The sequence below is a fragment of the Lissotriton vulgaris genome, chromosome 3_1, assembly GCF_964263255.1.
Source record: "Lissotriton vulgaris chromosome 3_1, aLisVul1.2, whole genome shotgun sequence".
NCBI classification, from domain to species: domain Eukaryota; kingdom Metazoa; phylum Chordata; class Amphibia; order Caudata; family Salamandridae; genus Lissotriton; species Lissotriton vulgaris.
Window position 1 is genome coordinate 51,984,875 of NC_141689.1, and position 15,658 is coordinate 52,000,532.

A 15,658-nucleotide genomic window follows, 5' to 3' on the forward strand; every position below is an offset into this window, starting at 1 on the left:
GTCCTATGTACAAGCATTCAATTTCACTACTGAAACCTCAATGTTTCACAAAATACAAATCCTCTATCTTGCAAATGTTGATAGCAAGCATTATCAAACAGCAAGACACAAACCAGCAGCAAAGAAACTCAGGGCGTTATTTATGAAGGCCTTGCGCCACCGGTGCGTCACTTACTTTTATCCCATGTTAAAAGTGACGCACCGGCGGCACAAAGCAATCATAAATAAGGCCCAAATATAAATACCATTGATCTGCCCGAAAATCGTTTTTTGACTAACATTTTAGAAACACAGCGCAGGTCCTATGTACAAGCATTCAATTTCACTACTGAAACCTCACTGTTTCACAAAATACAAATCCTCTATCTTGCAAATGTTGATAGCAAGCATTATCAAAAAGCAAGACACAAACCAACAGCAAAGAAACTCAGGGCCTTTTTTATGAAGGCCTTGCGCCACCGGTGCGTCACTTTTTTCCCATGTTAAAAGTGACGCACCGGCGGCACAAAGCAATCATAAATAAGGCCTAAATGTAAATACCATTGATTTACCCCCAAAATCGTTTTTTGAATAACATTTTAGAAACACAGCGCAGGTCCTATGTACAAGCATTCAATTTCACTACTGAAACCTCACTGTTTCACAAAATATAAATCCTCTATGTTGCAAATGTTGATAGCAAGCATTATCAAAAAGCAAGACACAAACCAACAGCAAAGAAACTCAGGGCCTTATTTATGAAGGCCTCGCGCCACTGGTGCGTCACTTTTTACCCATGTTAAAAGTGACGCGCCGGCGGCACAAGGCAATCATAAATAAGGCCTAAATGTAAATACCATTAATTTGCCCCTAAAATCGTTTTTTGAATAACATTTTAGAAACACAGCACAGGTCCTATGTACAAGCATTCAATTTCACTACTGAAACCTCACTGTTTGACAAAATACAAATCCTCTATCTTGCAAATGTTGTTAGCAAGCATTATCAAAAAGCAAGACACAAACCAACAGCAAAGAAACTCAGGGCCTTATTTATGAAGGCCTTGCGCCACCGGTGCGTCACTTTTTTCCCATGTTAAAAGTGACGCACCGGCGGCACAAGGCAATCTTAAATAAGGCCCAAATGTAAATACCATTGATTTGCCCCCAAAATCTTTTTTGGAATAACATTTTAGAAACACAGCGCAGGTCCTATGTACAAGCATTCAATTTCACTACTGAAACCTCACTGTTTCACAAAATACAAATTCTCTATCTTGCAAATGTTGATAGCAAGCATTATCAAAAAGCAAAACGCAAACCAACAGCAAAGAAACTCAGGGCCTTATTTATGAAGGTCTTGCGCCACTGGTGCGTCACTTTTTCCCATGTTAAAAGTGACGGACCGGCGGCACAAGGCAATCATAAATAAGGCCCAAATATAAATACCATTGATTTGCCCCAAAAATCTTTTTTGGAATAACATTTTAGAAACACAGCGCAGGTCCTGTGTACAAGCATTCCATGTCACTACTGAAACCTCACTGTTTCACAAAATACAAATTCTCTATCTTGCAAATGTTGATAGCAAGCATTATCAAAAAGCAAAACGCAAACCAACAGCAAAGAAACTCAGGGCCTTATTTATGAAGGCCTTGCGCCACCGGTGCGTCACTTTTTCCCATGTTAAAAGTGACGCACCGGCGGCACAAGGCAGTCATAAATAAGGCCCAAATGTAAATACCATTGATTTGCCCCCAAAATCATTTTTTGAATAACATTTTAGAAACACAGCGCAGGTCCTATGTACAAGCATTCCATGTCACTAGAGAAACTTCTCAATTTAACATAATGCAATTCCCCTATGCTGCAAACCCTATTTACCAAGCATAATCCAAAAACATGACACAAACCAACCAGAAAGAAACTCAATCTGCATCCTAATCTGAGGTAGTGCAGGTGACATCATTGTAAAAGGTTCAAATATATTTATTTAATGAGGCAAACACTAATAATTCCTTCTCAAAAATATAAAAGGCATTCAATTACACCAAAATCATTTTTAAAATAACATTTCAGAAACACAGCACAGGTCCTATGTTCAAGCATTCCATATCAAAACAGAAACTTCTCAATTTTACATAATGCAATTCCACTATGCTGCAAAACCTATTTACCAAGCATTATCCAAAACCATGACACAAACCAACCAGAAAGAAACTCAATCTGCATCCTAATCTGAGGTAGTGCAGGTGACATCATTGTAAAAGGTTCAAATATATTTATTTATTGAGGCAAGCACTAATAATTCATTCTCAAAAATATAAAAAGCATGCAGTTAACCCTAAATCGTTTTTTAAATAACATTTTAGAAACACAGCACAGGTCGAATGTACAAGCATTCAATTTCACTACTGAAAATTCACTATTTCCCAAAATACAATTCCTCTATGCATTAAAATGTTTTAACCAAGCATTATCAAAAAACATGACACAGAACAACATTAAAAAAAACAATCTGCTTCCAAATCTTCTCCATAGAGCATACAAGTCTCTATCTAAATTAAATGAATCATTTCTTACCTTTCCAAATGCTTTGGGAGATAGAGAACATTGTCAGACACACACACCAATTTTTCTTTAGCAGAGCAAAAGGTATGCACTCCAGACATTGTAACCATGAGTGGCACAGAAAATCTCTAATTCTACACAGATATGCCTCATTTCTACCAATCAAAACTCTTCCCTCACTATTTTCAAACCAACACCCTTCCCCCCTCAGCCCTTTCTATCTGTTACCATAGCAACTCCCTCCTTACTGAACTCTCAGGTTCAAAAGTTTATTCTACAATGTTGCAAATGAACTAGGCAAGGATGTTTGACCTCTCAATACACCAGCTTATCCGATTAAATGTTTCTTTAATTGACTTTTTCTTAACCATTCAAATTGCTTCCTTCACAAAACACAACCATGCACCCTAACTTTTACTTTTCAACTATCTGAATCCACCAATCATTGCTTGTGATTCAAGAGCAGTGAAACTCCACAATTATTTTTTTGTAAACTCCTACTATTCCAACTGCCATTTCATTCCCACACTTCATCTGACTGCACCAGAACCTTCTCTAATCATGTATTCTGAGTGGATTATTGGACACAGCTGCATCCACTGGGCTCAAAGGTATGCAGATAGCAGAAATTTTCACAACCTTTATCAAATGTGGAAATCAAGTGGATTGGCCAGAGAGGATTGAGATGTTACCAATTGATACCATTGGTGAAAACCTTTTTGCATCTGCCAAACCCTGACCTCTTAATAGTGCACTGTGGTGGAAATGACTTGGGCACTTTGACTGGGGTTGGTCTGGAAATGCTTTTAAAGGACACCTTTTATCAATTGATGACACTTTTTCCACAAACTGCCTTGGTATATTCCAATATATGCCAAAGACAGAAATGGAACTGGTCCAACCAATTTTGTCCACAATTTGAGAAAGCACGGAAACATGTGAATAAACCTGTTTCTGCTTACATGAGAGACTATGGAATGGGTTCAATATACAACAATAACTTGCGTTTCAACATGCAAGATATCTACAGAGGAGATGGTGTGCACTTCTCAGATGAGGGGAATAGAATATTCCTCCTGAATTTAAGACTGTGCATTGGAACCTACTTGTAGGTACCTAAATCAGCCACAGAACCCAAAAGCTCTTTTCAGAGCTACCCTACCTCTGATCACTCAAAATGATTATCTTCCTCTAACTTTTTTCACTATTTTTCACCAGAGTACGCTCCGCGGTATGCTCCCCGGTGCGCGTACCGGGCGCTCCCCCGCGAAATCTAATTATTTTTTTTTGGGGCATATATGCCCCTCCTAAACTCCCCTCAGAAAACCTAGAGGGTCAGGGGGTGTCTGCTGTGCCCCTTTTTACCCATTCCCAACGTTGTTTGTCCTCCATCTTGTGTCTCAATTCAACCGAAACACAAAATGGCGGACTCCCGTAGCGCTCCCGGTACGCGTACCGGGGCGCGTACCGGTGTGCGCTCCCAAACAAAATGTGGGAAACGAAATAAAAACCACTGGACAGACTTTCACCAAATAAAGCATAGACCCTACAACATACCAGTCCCTACCATTATCCCACATTTGATGGTATTCCATTGAGCCATTTGGGTTGTAGCCCTGACTAAATATCCTGAGGTAAATTACATGACAAAAACACCTATGAAAGTGTTGGAATTTACAACCAATTAAAATATTACTTACATTTTGTACTTTTATGTGCTGACATTTGATTGGTTAAGTACATGAATATATAGGAAAAATGACAGGGAAATACAGCCATTTTGACTAATACTACCTGAGGTACATTTTGATTGAATTTTGATTGACAGACTATGTTATGGATTCCATATACCACAATAACTTCTATAACAACTTGCAAGATATCTACAGAGGAGACGGTGTACATTAAATTTAAGTCTCTGCATTGGTACCTACATGTAGGTACTTAAATAAAAAAAACAACAAAAATAACATTTCTTTAAAACAGCTACTTTTTTTAAAACTGTCATTCTTTTTGCTCATGGTACGCTCCCCGGTCCACTCCCCGGTGCGTGTACCGGGCGCTCCCCCCGCGAAAATCGAAAAAGAACATTTTTTTTGGGCCCCGCAGGGCCCTTTTATGGCCCCCACATCAAACCTAGGGGGTCGGGGGGTATACTCTGCCCCCTTATGGTCAATTCCCCCTTTGTTTTTGCCACCTCTTGTGTCTCGATCCTACCGAGACACAAGATGGCGGCCGCTCCGGACTGTTTGGAATGTTTACAGACACCAGAGAGCCAATCAGCTTTCCGCACGCAAGTCGCGTAGCGTGCCCGGTACGCGCCCCGGTGCGCGTACCGGGGCGCTGCCATAAATATATATATTTTTTTTAACCTAAATTACTAAAAATCCACTGGAGCACATATCTTGAGACATAGCAAAGGCACATCGGGCTACCAGTCCCTACAATTTTCCCAAGTTTGGTGGAAATCCATTCAGCCGTTCGGGCTAAAAGTGAGTTTGACCGCCCTATGGAAATTAACATGGGGAAAACACGTTTTGGGACCCCCCTTTTATCTCGGCCCCCGCTTGACGAATCCCCCCAAACGTTCAGGGAAGGAGCGGAGCGACGGGAGGCAAATTTGAGGAAATTTTCAGGCAGATTCGTCAACTGACGCCAAAGTTATTCACAATAGAATTTTGAGATTTTGCATTGAAAAAAATCCTAACTATAACTACCTACTGGCGACCGCCAGTAGGTAATATATATATATATATATATATCAACTCCACAGCTTCCCAATGCCTTGGTGCACTTAAACAGGAACACGGACTCTGTAAATAGCCAAAATCAGATTTTATTATTTCATTGCTTCAAATAAACGGAACGGTGCATGCCTCAAGACGCGTTTCGGACACTAGGCTGTGTCCTTGCTCACTTGACAAACGGTGAGGCTGAATAGTGCAATTTAAAACACCCAGTAGCGCCAAACATAGTAGCATGAAAATCAAAGGCGGACAAAAGCTTTAAGTGCAACAAGTGATGTTTAGCATCTCCATCTTTTAGTGGCTACATACCATATAGCGGATACTGGCACTGCCTGTTAATACATTATAACATGAATACTACACCATTAACCATAATAAAAATATTATTAGAAAAGTTGAACAATATCTCAATTTGTGCAGTCATATTATATGCCCTTTTAAAAAATACATGTATATTCTGATGGTCAGACAACACCTTATTATTAATGTTCAATACATTTAATTACTACCCCAGAAATTCATATATTTACATGTTCCTATATGCAATTCTATATACTATATACAAGAATGGGCAATGCTATAATAATAATGGTTTAACGGTGTTAACCTCTTGTTTGTGTAAAGGTTGTGCCAGAAATATCATTGCTGTGCTCTGTCAGACATTTAAATATATATATATATTCACTGGGAAAAAACAGAGGTTTCAGGGACGTTATAGTTAGGCTGACAATTCACTCATACAAAACCAGAGACACTTGGCCCTTATAGTTAGCTGAGCTAATTATAACTTTTGCCCCCGCAAAGCAATGCTGATGACATCACATAATATATCACTCATGACATGTTTAGTGACATCACTGATTACATTTAAAATGACATCACTGATTACATCATTGATGATACCATCCTGTGAGTGTTTCTAAAAAGTTTATGAATGTTATATGTATGTACACATGCCAAAGTGTATTCAAAGAATGAGTGGGAGTATGAGTGTCTGTATGGGTGATTTCTTGGGTGCGTGACTGACTGTATGAGTGAGTAATTAAACATGTCCTAGTAAATGTATGGATGAGTGGTTAATCTGTGCACATGTGTGTATCAGTCTGGCAGTTGGTGTGTAACTGGCTGCATGGGTTGGTGAGTAGGTACATGAGTGTCTATATGGGTTATTGATAAGTTGTCTGAGTACCTGTATGGGTCCCTGAGTGTCTGTGTGGGTGGGTAAGGGGCTGTGTGACTCCCTGTATGGATGTATGAGTGGGTGAATCCCTGGGTGTATGGGTTCATGATTACATCTGTGAAGGATGTTATGGTTGAGTGAGTGGGCTTATTGCTATGTTAGTAAGTGTTTGGATGTCTCAGTGGTATATGGGTGAGTAACTACATATGTGAAAGCTAGTATATGTGAGTACAAACTAGCAAGAATTGGTGTAAGGGTATAAGATGTGCTGAGTTTTGTAAAGTAACAGTAAGCAAATCAGAATGCTCAAGGATATGGATAGCGCCCACTTGCTGTATGATATGTGAGTGTTGGAGTATATAAGTGACTGTACTGGAGGGGGTCCACGCGGTTCACCTTCCAACTGGATTAAAACCCCAGGGAGGTGGTGGTCCCTGGGGCCAGGGGTGTACAACTGACCCGACATTTAATTTAATTTTGTCCAGGGAAGGTGGGAGTCCCTAGGGCCGTGTGGGGAGGGGCAGGAGCCCCCCACACTTCTTTATTTAAATTTAAGCCCCAGGCGGTGGTGGTCCCCAGGGCTTGGGGGGACCACAACGCTCTCCTACACATAATATAGAAATGCTCCAGGAAGGTCACTGTCCCCAGGCCACTGTGGGGGGCAGGAGTCCCCCATGTATTCTTAAAAATAATCCCCGGGGAGGTGGGGCTTCTGGGGGCTGCAGAGGGTCATGTGCCCCCCACAAACTATTGAAAATGCCCCAGGGAAGTGGTGGTCCCTGGGGCTGCGAGACTACGAGGGCACATGAGGAGCCCTGCATAATAATTAAATATTGCCCCCGGATCTGGGACACCCAGGGGCTTAAAAAATTGATGCACAGGAGACGGCGCTACATTTTTATTATTTTCTCATCGGGATTCCCGTACTGTACGCGAATCCCACCAACATTTTTAAGAAAATGTGTTTTTTTTGCCCTGGGGGTCGCTGTGGGACCCTGTGACTAGGCCTAGGGGGTCAGGGTGTTTCTACCCTGCTCCCTTTTCTCTTTTTAATCATTTTTTTATTGTTTTCTTGTGACTCAGTTCAACCGAGTCACAAGATGGCTACCAACTCTTCCTGGTTTAAAGTGTTGGCAGTCAATTAGAGTCAAGCTCATGCTCGGTAGGGGTCATGGATCCACTGCGGTCACCAGATATCCATTTTGATTTACATCAGTTAAAAAAAGAACGCTTTCTGAACCAAGAGCTACTTTTTTGCCAAATTTAGTGTAATTCTGTTTAACAATCCGAGCTGTAGCTTTGTCTAAAGTTTTGTATGATAATTAACATGGAGAAACCACATTTTGGGACTCCACTTTTATCTCTGCCCCCGCTTGACTAATCACCCCGATTCTTTCACGGCAAGAGCTGACCATAGCACCCCCTTAGTTTTGAAAATGTTGCAAAAATTCGTCAAACAGCGCCAAAGATATTGGCAAATCAAAAAACGCTTTTCCTGTGGAAACTCGGTCCTAACTATAACTACATATATATTATGTTCTCAACTTGGTACATGGGAAAATAACTTTTGCAACCAATCCCTAAATGAGTATAGGCATGTTAATATGTTCTGATATAGGAAGATTTAAAATATCCTTTTCAACATTAAAGTTATTGGAGTTGGGTCATTTTAGGTCTCGCCTATGCAGCGCATGCGCTACTTAGGAAAAAGACCTGTAGCAATCACTTTGGTTTTTGTCCCTTCAATGGCAACATGTGCACGTTTGACGATCCCTTTGTGGGAGTGAGCTTGACACCATATGTTTGTAATTATCATGCAAACACATGGTACCCATGGCTCGCTCCTGCAAGGGAAGCAGGCGATGCCCCCTTCCTCTCTACCTTCCCATGCTGCCTGCATGAGGCGCGCGCGCTTGTTCTTTTTTGGATCTATTTCACAGTGAAGCAACTACATGAAAGAAGGAAAGAGAGGTTGTGAACCTTTTCTTCAAGTCACAGTTTTCAGTAAGTGAGGAGCAAGACGGAAAGAGATGGAATAATAGGAAGAGACTGGGGGGAAGCTGCCAGCCCAGCACAGAAAAGAAGAGGACATTGTCGCTGTCTTCTTTGGGCAGTAAGGAAGAGACAGAATCCTTTTCCTTCTGTGCCCGTCCCCGAACGTCCACGAAAGCAAGCCATGCCTTATCTGAATGCCTTTGCTATTTCTGCCGTCCTAGTACACTGTTTTGAAAAGAAAAAGTAGGGGAACTGAATCTTTTTAATAAAAGAAGTAGGTGCACGCCATGCCCTTCTGATCCCGCCCCTTCAACCACTGATTACAGTCCTTTGCTGGACCAGCACCCACGGACCAAAGTCCGAGCGTGCAACCCGTGGATGGCCCCCAGTGATGAGGGTATGCTCCTGAGGCAGGGAACGGTGGCTCTAGAGATAGGCTGGGCGCCTGCTGCAGTGGGCATCTTCGGCCCCATTTCCTGGGTGCAAACACTGCCGCCTCAAACAGCGTGCGCTTCCGAGGAGCCGGGGCTGACAAAGCCCAAGCCACGCACTAGAAAAAGGTCAAGTTAATTGACTGGGAGAGGCAAGGAGTTGAGCCTCATCATCCAAGCACCCCGCGCGCAGCGGCTGCATGCCAGGACGGGAAAGGGCTTAATTGCCCTCACTCATCCAGCGCTGAGACAGCAAGACACGAGGGGCTAAGCCCCCTCCTCATCGGTATTGGTGTCGCTCGGCCCACCCTGCCTACCTCTTGCCATGCAAACGAGAAGCACCAACACGGCAATCCAGTACCATATGACAACCCATCTGCAAATACAGACGTTCGTTCTCTCTGGGCCAATGGAACTAAAACTGCATGCTTCTGAGCGCTATCAGAGGAGAACGCTAATGGCCTCTTCTAACTACCAACAGAAACGGCCTCTTGTCATCAGTGATGTCATTTGAGATGTCAACAGTGATGTCAATGACCATGTCATGAATGATGTAAAATGTGACATCATCAGCGGTGGATTGCGGGTGTGCGAGTTATAGTTAGTGCAACTAACTATAACGGTGGAATTTCAATGGTTTTATACAAGTGAAATGTCCAGCTAACTATAACATGCCTAAAACCTATGGTTTTTTCAGTGAATTTGTAAGGTTTTTTAAATGATGATTCCTAACTACAACATGTCTGAAACCTATGGTTTTTTCAGTGAATTTCAAAGGTTTTTTCAATTGCAATTTTTAAGTTCAAGTTTATTGAGACCAAATAGAAAATACACAAGTGAGAATGCATGAAGAAATGATAAAATATAAGGAATACTGGAATAAACAATGCAAAGGAAATAGAAAAGCGGAATCAATAAACGATACACTCTCGATCATGAAAAAAGAAGGAGAGAGATAAAAATAAAAATGAAAATGAGACAATAGGATTAAAGTCAAATATAGTAGCAAGTGCACAAATTACATTGAATGCGAGAAAGCGTACAAGCGTATAATTGGTATTAATACAATTGGTAGAATAAAAAACTGTATGAAAATAAGCAAAAAAACAACGAGGCAATGTTCAAGGGGGTTTACGAACTGCATCTGGCAAATTAAAGGAAGCAGTGTGGACATGAGGGGGAGAGGGAGAGGAAGTGGAGGAAAGGTAATCGGTGAGTGGAATCCAGAGTAGGTCTCGTTTGATGGCAAGGGAAACAGGGGATATATAATTGGTATCAAGCCTATGATTAAAGCAAATAGCGTTCCACCAAGCAGAATAAGTAAGTTTTGAGGAATCTTTCCAATTGGTGGTGATTAAGTGGAAGGCTACAGCAAGAAAAAGGTCTAATAGCTTGTAGTGAGGAGGGGATTGAGGCAGCTCTGGAGAAAGGGAACCTAGGAAAGCAATGGATGGGGAAAAGGGGAGTTGGGAGTGAAAGATAGTAGAAATACGTGACCAAATGCTATGCCGAAAGGAGATAACGTTAGGGCAATTAAACAACATATGGAATAGGTCAGCTGAAGAGGATGAACAGGACCAACATGTCAAAGAAAAATCATGGGAGAAAGATGCTAATTTGGAAAGAGAAAACAATAATCTTTGATAAATAAAATAAAGAGTCTGTGTGGTATTGGCAGCACGAGAGGTTTTGTGGATTTTAATCAGAAGCTTATCCCATAAAGAGATAGACCATGTGGCGGCTAAATCCTGTTCCCAGGCCAGTTCATTTCGAGATTTAGAGCGCTCCGAAGGTGTTATTAAGCAGGAGTAGATGCGGGAAGCAGAAGGAGAGGAATGTAAGAGAGGAGATAAAAGAGGGTAGAGAGGGGGGAATTCAGAAGAGAGTGGAAGAGATTGGAGAAAAGAAAGGAGTGCAGGAAGGAGTAAATTGGATTGTTTATGAAAGGAGTTGGGGAGAAGGTAACGAGATTGCAATTCCGAAAAGGAGAAGGGAACTCCATCACAGAGCAACTGCGAGATCCATTTTATGCCTTTAGAGCACCAAGATTTCCAACAGAAGGAACGATTTTTAATACGGAGCTGTTTATTGTGCCAGATGGATTGGTGAGATAAAGAAGTAGAGGAAGGATAAGAAGAGGGGAGGAGGGATGTAAGAATATGACATGAATGCGCAATAACAGGGGAACGCAAGAAAGAAGTGTTAGCCGAAAAGGCGAGGATTTCTGGAAAGTCAAAGGGAGAAATGAAAGATTTTTCCAAGGATAGCCAAATTGGCGGAAAGGTATGAGGATCTGTGGATATCCAACAAAGAGTTTGCCTTAGGGAAAAGGAGTAATGATATGATTTAAAATCTGGGAATTTCAAACCCCCTTGAGACTTATCCTTTTTAAGAAAGGACAGCGCAATTCGAGGAGGTTTGTTCTGCCATAGAAATTTAGACAAAAGAGAGTCTAATTTTTTTAAATAATAATGAGGAATACGGACAGGAATCATAGAAAGGGAGTATAAAATAATAGGGGCTAGCATCATCTTAATTGAGTCTAATCTCCCCCACCAGGAAAGAAATAGTGGGTTCCATTTAGTGATAGAGTCCCAGAGTTTTTTGGAGATGCAATCAAAATTGAATTTTAAAGTATCCGAAATAGAAGAGGAAAACCAAAGGCCTAAATATTTAATTTTTGAAGGTTGCCAGGAAAATCCCGTTTGGTCAAAATAATGTCGTAAGCAGGATACATTAAGGGGAAGGATTTCACATTTATCTCGATTAAGGCGGTAACCAGAGACTAAGGAGAAAGCTTCAACTTGTCGAAGAAAGGAGGGAATAGTAGATTCAGTTTTGGAACAATAAAAAAGAATATCGTCTGCATACACTGATAGTTTGACTTGAGCGGGACCAGGATTGAATCCAGTGATGAGATCATCTTGTCTGATCTTTGTTAAAAAAGGCTCTAGCGCAACAATAAACAATAAGGGGGATAAAGGGCAGCCTTGACGAACCCCTCTGGAGAGGGAAAAATAATCGGAGATTTTACCATTAGCGAAAATAGAAGCTCTGGGGCCGGAATATAGAAAAGTGATGAGGGAAATTAATTTTGGGTGGAAGCCAATCCAGGAAAGAGCATGGAACATAAATTCCTAGCTAATACGGTCAAAAGCCTTTTCAGCATCAAGAGCAATAGCCGCTAAAGGGTATTGAATAGTGGAAGCTTTACTGAGACGTTAAAGAAGACTCTCGAATTATCAGATGATAGGCGACCTTTGACAAACCCTGATTGTTCTGGACCAATGATTTCAGGCAAAATGGGGTCTATAAGGAGGGCAAGTAACTTGGCAAAGATTTTGTTATCTGTATTTACAAGGGAGATGGGACGATAGTTTTTACATAGTGTAGGATCTTTGTTGTCTTTAGGAATGAGGCAGATCATAGCTTCTTGGAAGGTACCATGAGAAGAACCGTCAGAGATAAAGGAATTGAAAAGAGTGAGTAATTGGGGTAGGAGTTGCTTGGAGAAGTGACTATAAAATTCAATAGTAAACCCATCAGGGCCAGGGGCCTTGCCACGACGGAGTACCGAAACTGCATGGGAGATTTCTGCTAAGGTGACGTTAGATTCGAGCGGAGAAAAGTCAACATGGGAAGAAGAAGGGGGGTTGAGAGAGTGAAAATAAGAGGTCAAGTCATCAGGAAGAGGAGAGGATTCAGGGGTGTAAAGATGTTTATAAAAAGAAACAAAGTCATTTAGAATGTCTTCATCCTTGAAGTGTGATATTCCATTCGAATCAGTTATGGAAGTAATCCGGGTCCTATCTTGACGTGTCTCTAGATAGTTGGCTAAAAGTTTACCCATTTTGTTTAGACCGCCATAGTAGCGGGAGCTGCATTTTAGTAGATAAGAGGATGCGGCATCGGTGGAGGATTTATTAAAAGCAACTTTTGCATAGATAAGATTTTTAAGGGAAGAATCAGAAGGGGATTGATAATATGAATACTCTAACTTTTTAATTTTTGCTAAAAGGAGAGAAGATTGACGTTCAAAACCTTTCCACTTCCTAGAGACATATTTGATTATAAATCCTCTGGCCGTTGCCTTGAAGGAGTCCCATATCATAACAGGGGAGGAGTCGGGTGTAGAATTAGTGAGAAAAAAGTCAGTAAGGAAAGCACCGTCTGTGAACTTAGAATCAGCCAGGAGGGAGTTGTTAAAGCGCCATCTGCCAGGAGAAGGGGAAAAGGGGAGTAGGTCAAGGTCTACTAGGACAGGAGCATGATCAGATATGAGAATGGAGCCAATTTCGGAAGGCAGGACACATTGAGTAAGGGATTTACTAAGGAAAAGTTAATCGATACAGGATTGGGTTTTGTGAGGAGGAGAAAAATAACTGTATTCTCGGAGATCGGGATGGCAGAGTCTCCAAATGTCAGTTAAGGATGTACGACGAATAGCTGATGTAAATTGATTATGCATTTTGGATCGAATTAAAAATAACAATAGGCACATTATCGATTTTCAGACTTAATAGTACAAAACGGCCATCAGAGTCAAATTCAAATTGAGAGTCAGTAACAGCAAACTTTTTGTGAACAAGTATAACTACGCAATTCTTTTTCCCCAAAGAGGGAGAAGAAAAAACATGGCCGACCCACAGTCTCTTTAGTTTAGAGGATTCAATGTCATTAAGGTGGGTCTCTTGTAACATGGCGACATCAGTTTTTAACTTAGCTAAATGAGCTAGTACTCGCTGTCTTTTAATTGGACTATTTAAACCTTTAACATTCCAAGATGTAACACTGAATGATATATAGTAAGAGCATTAAAAAATTTAACAGAACGCAAACAATGCAATAAAAGTGCAAAAAGAAGAGCTTGAATCGAAAGAAAGTACGAACTGTAGAAACAAGAGTCAAAGGAGAAAAAGAGAGAAAGAGAAAGGAATGAAAGGGATAGAAGGAGAAAGAAGTCAAAGAAAAAGTATTGAGAAAATGGAAAGAGTAACAGCTGATGACGTAATAAGAAAAAAGAAGGGAACAAGAGAGAACAAAAGGAAAAAGAGAGAAAAAGAGAATAAAACAACCAGAAAGTAACATGAAATCGTGACATACCTACAAGGGAAGAATTGAACAGGTACAAGGGGGAGGAGGAACCAGGCGGAATGACGATACAACCGGGATCAGGCAGGACGGAGGTCCGGGAGGCATCTTAGTAAGGGAAGGGATGAACTGTGGAGAAAAATAGGGAAACAATTGTCACAAATACAACAACAGAGAAACAACATGCGGAGCAATAATACTAGGGAACGCAAGAAGACGAAAGGGTCAAACAATTAGGGAAAAAGGAACAAATTCAGCCAGCAGTCGATGAGGAGGACTCCATAGGGTCAGCGTGGTGAGCGTTAATGAAGCTGCGAAGGCGAAGGGGGTCTTATTATTGTAGGTGACCTTGAATAGGCATGGGTGAAAAAGACCATAGCGAGCACCCATTTCTCGGAGAGTAGGTCGTAAGTCCAAGAAGGCCTTCCTCCTGTTAGCAGTGGCCTTGGCGTAATCCTGAGCAAAGAATAGAGTAGATCCGGACCAGGTAATTTGCTGGGAGGATTTTGCTGCTGAGAGAACCTTCAATAGGTCTGTGTATTCCAGGAAATACAGGATCACCCCTCTAGGTTTCTGAGATGAGGAGTTAGAATTAGGAGGACGACCTAATCTGTGTGCTCTTTGGATGTTAAGCAGGGTACCCTCTGGCATACAGAGGATTTTGGGGATGAAGGATTTGATGAAACCAATGGGATCCAACCCCTCTTGTCCTTCCTCCAGGCCATAGATACGGAGGTTGTTGCACCTATTACGGTTTTCAAGCTCCTCCATTTGGCGCTGAAGGGTAGAGATCTGAGAATGGAGAGGAGAGATCTTCGCACAGTCCTTCGCCAAGGTAGAAAGTGATTGCTCCACAGTCGTGACCCTGCCGTCGAGCTGCGACCAAGAGTCTGTGAGAACTTGGAGTTTCGCATTCGTATCTTCCATAAAAGGGCGCAGAGCCCGAATTTCTTCCAGTAATAACTCCATCGAAACCGGAGAAGATGATTTTGGAGGTGAAGGGGGATTTTGCCTGAGGCGTTTAGTGAGAGATTTCCCAGTAGTCGCTGTGGGAGTCTCAGACGCCGCCATCTTGTCTTCCGAAAAAGAAGATATATCAGGTTGAGTTCGAGAAAACTCGGTAAAGATCTTCGAGTTTTTGATGAAAATATGCTTGGTAGTAGGTGTCGTAGCCAAGGTACCTTTAGATCTACCCATAAATAGCGGCAAAGAAATAGAGGCCAATAAATGTCGAAAGTCGCGTGAAAGACAAAATGGCCGCCGAGTAAAAGTCAGTCAGAGATGGCTCATAAAATGATTCAAAAATGAGCGCAAAGTAGACACATACCTCCAAAAGCAGAAAGGAAGATGAAGCTGAGGGGAAAATCACCACAGAGTTCCAGGGATAACATTGATATGATGACCCAGCTCAGTCAAGGAGAAAACCAAATGGCGGTCGCAAGGCGGCGACGCAGCTGCGGAGCTAACATAGTTCGTATTTCCAAAATGCCGCACTCCAGCGAAGCCACAAAGATGAGGGGAGGAGGAGTAGATGTTCCGACGTCCTCACATCCCACAATTGGCGCTGAGCGAGTCAGGAAAGGATGCCGTACACCGGGCAACCCGAGGAGCTTCGCCCGGACGCCGCCATTCACGCCGGGCGCCAAGCCACGCCCCCTCAATTAC